The sequence below is a fragment of the Gigantopelta aegis genome, chromosome 6, assembly GCF_016097555.1.
Source record: "Gigantopelta aegis isolate Gae_Host chromosome 6, Gae_host_genome, whole genome shotgun sequence".
Classification (NCBI taxonomy): domain Eukaryota; kingdom Metazoa; phylum Mollusca; class Gastropoda; order Neomphalida; family Peltospiridae; genus Gigantopelta; species Gigantopelta aegis.
Window position 1 is genome coordinate 51,582,148 of NC_054704.1, and position 7,751 is coordinate 51,589,898.

Consider the following 7,751-nt stretch of genomic DNA (forward strand, 5'->3'; position numbering starts at 1 on the left):
GTTTTATTTATAGCTTAATCAGTGTTTTCACAATTTGTACAAACAAAAATGGGACAGTTTTGTTAAAATTTTCTTTTTCAAGCCAAACTGGAAATATTTACAAAACCAAAACAAAAACAAAACAAAACAAAAATAAAATCAAAACAAAAACCAAAACCAAAACCAAAACAAAAATATAACACACAAAACCACACACACACACACACACACACATGTACGCACACACACACACGCGCGCGCATGCACGCACACACACACACTCGCACGCACACACACGCGCATGCACGCTCACACATAAAGAGAGAATGAAAGAAAGACAGACAGACAGACAGTCACACATATACCCCTAAAGATAATGTTGTTACGAGGTATAGTAGAATATTAAACTAAAGTATCTATTGTTGACGAGGTGACTATTTATTAATGATTTAGACGTGTGTACTGATACAGAGCTGTACGAGTGCGATGTTTTGCTCCCATACATCATCTACGTCACCCAGTCGCCATAAATCAAGAAACTCAATGTTAACAGACGAAGTGCAAGTTAAATGCAATCCCATGTAGCAGATAAACATGTGATTTTATCCAGATTCCGTGTATCTTATCCATATTTAATACAACATCGTGGGTGTCCAAACAGGATTTAGAAATACTATGTTCAGTGTCAAATGATTAATTAACTATATTTAGAGAAAAAAAAGGGGAAAAAAAAGAAGGAAAGATTCACCTCAAAAAAAAAAAAAAAAAAAAAAAAAAAAAAAAGAGAGAGAGAAACCTGACGATGTTATTTATAGATTACTGGTTGTTAAGAGTGCTTACTTTCGTTTCGTATGTTAGCAATCCTCCTCCAACACCCATCCCAAAAAAATAAAAAAATAAACAAAAATAACAAAATAATAATTAAAAAAATAAGCGAGGGAAAAAAGCAACCCCCCCCCCCCCAACAAACAAGAAGTAAAAAACGAAAACAAAACTCACCACCATGAAAACAAAAACAAAAAAAAGCACCACCACCACCACCACCTCAAACAAAAAAACCTTACAACTAACAAATCCCTATAACCTACTACTCCAAACAGTGTAAGGAACAAATAAAGTCATTTAGTCATAGAATTAAATCAGATGTATACGCATATTTCCTACTATAGAACAGAACAGAACTTGCTTTCTCTCAGATCACCAAACGGTGATATATTGAGGTGGTTTACAGACATATATACTCTTCAAAAAAAGAAACGCAACAGGGTACAAATGGGTTATAACTAATATTACCGGTTCAATGAATATAAGGTCATTGCATGTAAACAATTCCCACGGTTACATTCGATAAAACGCAGCTACTGTACCAATAAAGTTCCAAAATGTGAATATTCGCAAAACGCAGCCACGTGCAAACCATGTCACCACTGCAGTGCGTTGTCTGCTAGCAACGTGATACAGTATAATAGTGCAGGGTGTTCGCTTGTCTGGCCTCTGTATCTGGCCGACAGTTGGATATAATCCAGGACATGCCACGTGTCAGTGAACCGCAGTGTTATGCCATCGGCCGACTAGACGCAGGCGAATCCATAACGGCCGTTTCCAGGGCATCCATGTGTCCCCAAGCACCATCTAAAAACTGTGAACACAATTACAAACCAGAATCAACACGTGACCTCCCTAGATCCGGTTCAACCACGGGTGTTCTGAGGAGGCTTCTGATATATCCTGATACCACAATCTTTCGGGAACGATTGACTACTGCCACCTCCACAGCCGCAGCAATACCAGGTTTGCGCAGGATATCCGACCAGACCGTACGGAACCGCCTACGTGAGGTAGGAATTCGTGCCAGATGTCCAGTTCGAGGTGTCATCTTAATTGTATTACACCGTCGACAACGACAGTGGTGCCAATTCATCGACGCTGGCCCCAACTGCGATGGAGGCAGGTGTGGCTCATTAGCGTTATTTCTGGATCGACGTCATGATGGAAATGTCGCGTGTATAGTCGTCGTGGTGAACAGTTTCCAAAACTGCTTGCAGGAATGGACAGATTCCTACGGGGGTAGTATGGTGTGGGCTTGAATAAGCGCCAGTTGGCAGAACTCATGGTTCGTGCAGGGTCAACTGAATGCACAGGGCTACATTGGACCAGATCCTCCGGCCACACTCGTTCCAGTTATGGCCAACCCAACGCAGTGTTATTTTTTCAAACACATTTTCAAACAGCAGTCTCACAACGGCTTTCCTACAGAACAACAACATTAATGTCCTTCCTTGGCCATCGATATCTTTTTTTTTTGAAACCCAATTGAGTATCTATGGGACGAGTTGGACCGAAGCCTCCGACAGCGACAAACCACAGCCCCAGACCCTGCCCGAGCTGGCAGCAGCCTTGCAGGCCGAGTGGGCCACCATCCCCCGGGACGTCATCCGTACTCTGGTTGCTTCAATGGGCAGGCGGTGCCAGGCAGTTGTCAACACACGCGGAGGCCACACCCGGTATTGACTCCAGATGACCTTGACCTTGGTGGTGTGTCCTATCACTTACTCACAATGGACTAGAGTGAATTGTGAACAATCCTGCAACATTTGGTAATTATCGGACTCACCATTCAATAATTAAATCAATTCTCCAAATGTTACGACAATGTGGTTTTGCGTTTCTTCTTTTGAAGAGTATATATTAACAGCTGCAGTGTACTATGCACAAATTATGTTATATAATATTAATTATGGTATATAATAATAGCAATAATACATAAATGGGTACCGGGTATATTGATAATATAAGAGTAATTTTAAAGACAGCAGTGTACTCTAGACGTGATACTTATAATAATACACTGGATATAATTATAACATATACATGTTTTTAAAAACGGTGTTAATAACATTGAGAAACATAGATAATGTTTTCTATAGATAATTTTTGGATTCTAAAAACGTTGAACACAATTAATAATCCAGAATAGTTATGTAGACATGATGTCTTCAACCATTCAGTGTTCTGAGGAGGCTTCTGATAATATTCTGATACCACAATCTTTCTTGGATTCAGTCTTCTGTTGAGATATGATTTTAGTAACTATGATGGTTTGAAAGTTTTACGCTGTCTGCAAATCCAAATGTATGTACGCGATGATATGGTATTGTATTAACTTCCCAACACAATGCCACGCTGCCCCAATAATAGGCCAATATTAGCGTTATTACTGGATCGTTGAAAGAACACGTCTACTACTTTCAGTTTCCAAAACCTTGTCATCCCATTCCTACCAGTACCGTATTTCCTTGAATAAGCGCCAGTTGGCTTATTCATTTCAAAATGGTCACAAACCCGGCGCTTATTGGAGACCGGCGCTTACTGGAGACCCAGCCTTTATTTTTTCAAACACATTTTAGAAATTGTAGTTAAAAACTACAAACTTACACTTTTTTTTTTTTAAACTTTAACTATTACAAAACAATAAACTTTAACAAAACAATAAACATATTAATAGTATTTGTCCATGTAAAGTGCCTAGTCATTCCGTCATTGCTGGAATAGGCCAGGGAGTAATCAGTTTTCAGCTATTTTAACCGGCGTTTATTAGACGCCCGGTGTTTATTTTGTTGGAAAGTGTTACAGACAAGGCGCTTATTGGAGGCCGGTGCTTATTTGAAAAAAACTGTACTATAGCACTAGTATATCAAAGGCAGTGGTATGTGATATGGTATTTGGTATGGTACACGTGTGTATTATTTCTGTAGGAAAGAAAGAATTCAAAATGCTAATATATTAAGAAATACACTTCACATTTCAATTGTAATATTTTGTCATCTGAAATCCATCAATTAAAACATAATAAAACCATCTTGGAATAATATTTATATTTTGTGACTTGATATATTACGTTCATGACAGTCAATATGGTTCTTAGACTTACACAGTGTTTTTTTTTTATTGCATTGCTAGTGTTGATGTCATTTAATATAATATTCTCCTGAAACTAAAACAATGATTGGAGCTTGTGTAATTTAGTAATTTATTTCAAGGTCCAATGCTGTACATATACAGCGTTTTGTCTTTACAAATTAATTAATCTTCAGACATTTTCTCTTAGAAGTTGTGTTCTGAACGGGAATATGAGACCCCTATATGAAATGGCCTAAATATCTGTCTTCTGATTCTACAAAGTTATCAACTACAAAAATACTTATGTTCCTCAATGTTATTAACACCGTTTTTAAAAACATGTATATATTATAATTATATCCAGTGTATTATTATATTATATGTATCACGTCAATAGTACACTGCTGTCTTTAAAATTATGTTTATATAATAATTATACCCATTATGCATTATTGCTATTAATATATACCATAATTAATTATTATATAACATAATTTGTTCATAGTACACTGTAGCTGTCAATATATATGTCTGTTAACTACGTCAATGTATCGTCGTTTGGTGATCTGAGAAAAATAAAGTTCTGTTCTGTCCTCTCCGTTATCCTGGGTTATACCGTAAATGGTCTTCATGATGCACGATATATATATATTTTTAATATTTGTGTACTTTATTCCAACACAACCCTGCTCCTCAGGCACTTATCCCAAGTCGATAATGTTGTCAGGCCAGTCAGGTCATAGGGCTTAACGTGCACATTCAGAGCAAGCTGTTGTAGCGCACGCCTGTCATGGGCGCAGGTGTCTTCCTATGCCGGCTGTTTCGTCCAGGACTGGAAAGGGTTTGGGGTGGGTGGAAGCTATAATGCTGTATACGCCGATTAGAATATGTATCGCTTTCCTTACTTTTTCGATTAGGATTGAGGACTGATCCATAATTGATAACACGTGGGTGGGGAGGTGGGAGACGCCAGGCACAAAATCATACTTATGTTACCGCCCCCCCCCCCCCTCCATGTGATTAGTTCTAGAACATCCCTTAACGATGTTGATATGATGAACTCTGAACTGAGACGTATTCCAGTGGTGTTTAGCGCTCGCTTGATGTGCGGTCTGTCTGGGATCGATTCCCGTCGGTGGGCCAATTGGGATATTTCTTGTTCCAGCCAGTAATCCACAACTGAGCCCGGTTACTCAAAGCATACTTTCACAACCCTGCTACCCAAGCACTGATCAAAGCATACTTTCACAACCCTGCTCCCCAAGCACTGATCAAGGCATACTTTCACAACCCTGCTCCCCAAGCACTGATCAAAGCATACTTTCACAACCCTGCTCCCCAAGCACTAATCAAAGCATACTTTCACAACCCTGCTACCCAAGCACTGATCAAAGCATACTTTCACAACCCTGCTACCCAAGCACTGATCAAAGCATACTTTCACAACCCTGCTACCCAAGCACTGACCAAAGCATACTTTCACAACCCTGCTCCCCAAGCACTGATCAAAGCATACTTTTCACAACCCTGCTCCCCAAGCATTGATCAAAGCATACTTACACAACCCTGCTCCCCAAGCACTGATCAAGGCATACTTTCACAACCCTGCTCCCCAAGCACTGATCAAAGCATACTTTCACAACCCTGCTCCCCAAGCACTGATCAAGGCATACTTTCACAACCCTGCTCCCCAAGCACTGATCAAGGCATACTTTCACAACCCTGCTCCCCAAGCACTGATCAAAGCATACTTTCACAACCCTGCTCCCCAAGCACTGATCAAGGCATACTTTCACAACCCTGCTCCCCAAGCACTGATCAAAGCATACTTTCACAACCCTGCTCCCCAAGCACTGATCAAAGCATACTTTCACAACCCTGCTCCCCAAGCACTGATCAAGGCATACTTTCACAACCCTGCTCCCCAAGCACTGATCAAAGCATACTTTCACAACCCTGCTCCCCAAGCACTGATCAAGGCATACTTTCACAACCCTGCTCCCCAAGCACTGATCAAGGCATACTTTCACAACCCTGCTCCCCAAGCACTGATCAAAGCATACTTTCACAACCCTGCTCCCCAAGCACTGATCAAAGCATACTTTCACAACCCTGCTCCCCAAGCACTGATCAAGGCATACTTTCACAACCCTGCTCCCCAAGCACTGATCAAAGCATACTTTCACAACCCTGCTCCCCAAGCACTAATCAAAGCATACTTTCACAACCCTGCTCCCCAAGCACTGATCAAAGCATACTTTCACAACTCTGCTCCCCAAGCACTGATCAAAGCATACTTTCACAACCCTGCTCCCCAAGCACTGATCAAAGCATACTTTCACAATCCTGCTCCCCAAGCATTGATCAAAGCATACTTTTCACAACCCTGCTCCCCAAGCATTGATCAAAGCATACTTACACAACCCTGCTCCCCAAGCATTGATCAAAGCATACTTTCACAACCCTGCTCCCCAAGCACTGATCAAAGCATACTTTCACAACCCTGCTCCCCAAGCATTGATCCCAAGTCGATAATGTTGTCAGGTACTTAAATTAACCCTGACTTAGTCTAATATTTTCATTTTAATTATTTTTGCACAAATTCAAAATAAACGTTAGATTTGATTATGTATGAATACCTTTCATTGTTCTATATCAGGTTTCATCACTATATCTTCTGTTATTATTTGTACTGATTCAGTCCTTGGTTTTGAAGATTTCTGTCAACCACTGGTTAAGCGATCTAACGTTTGAACAACCGGCCGCAGGTGTTACAAAGGCCGTGGTATGTACTATCCTGTCTGTGTCAGATAATGTATGTAAAAGATCCCTTGCTGCTATTCGAAAAGAATAGCTCGTGGCTGCGGGTTACTCTCTCATAATCTGCATGGTCCTTAACCATTTACTGGCGACATATAACCATAAATTACAATGTGTTGACTGTTGAGTGCTTCATTAAAGGGACATTCCTGAGTTTACTGCATTGTAAGACGTTTCCGACTAATAAAATATTTCTACGATTAAACTTACATATTAAATATATTTTCTTGTTTAGAATATACAAGCACGAATATTCTAAACAAGAAAATGAGTTTCTGGTCGTCTGAAAGGGACATACCCTAGTTTTTAAACACTAAGGCATATTTTTCACTATTATAGTCGTTTTTGATAACTGAAATCATACTTTACTTATATTTCATAGTTAAGATTATCAATTTCCGTACATTCGAAGTGTTTTTAGTCTTCCTGGTGTTTTTAATATCACAAAATGCATTTATCATATTTTTAAAAACGCACGTGCGTCTGAGAAGTAACAGTTATGGAGTCTAGGCTTAGTCTATTTTTATAGGGTATTTCACCATTTCAATGTCACAGACTCGTGTTTCACTCAATTGTAATTTTATCCAAATGTGTTACAGGCTTGTAGATTAAAAATAAACTTAGTGTTAATTTTCAGTGGTTGAAACTAGGGTCTGTCCCTTTAATATCTGTAAGAAGCCCAAACTGGATTTTATCTTCAAATATTTTGTTTTCGTACGTACGAAATTATTTAAGTGTACGTACGAAAACAAAATATTTTAGGCAATAAAATGAAATTTAACCTAGTACAAATATTAGAACGATCAGAAACACGTTTAATATACAGCCACTAATATTTTATGCAGAAAAATATATTTGGTGTGTAATTACAATCGTTAAAAAAGTCTCGTTAGTCGATAACATCTTAAAAATTGCAGAAAACTCAGGAATGTCCCTTTTAATAAAACAGTCCTTTCTTTTTTCCCCAAATTGCTGATTAAAACCATTGTGGCAGGTGCGTTCCTTCTTACAGCACAACAAGAAAACAAAACAAGAAATTAGGTATTTTACTT

General features: G+C 39.1%; 1 protein-coding gene across 1 annotated transcript in view; it reads right to left on the reverse strand.

Moving 5' to 3' along the window:
- Nucleotides 1–7,732: 7,732 nt before the first annotated feature.
- The window catches only part of LOC121376053 (transcription factor 21-like), a 14,649-nt gene continuing 14,630 nt past the window's right edge, over nucleotides 7,733–7,751 (reverse strand). The window contains exon 2 of the mRNA XM_041503830.1: nucleotides 7,733–7,751. This exon is cut by the window's right edge and continues 2,008 nt beyond it. The gene's annotated coding sequence lies outside the window, so the exon portion shown is untranslated.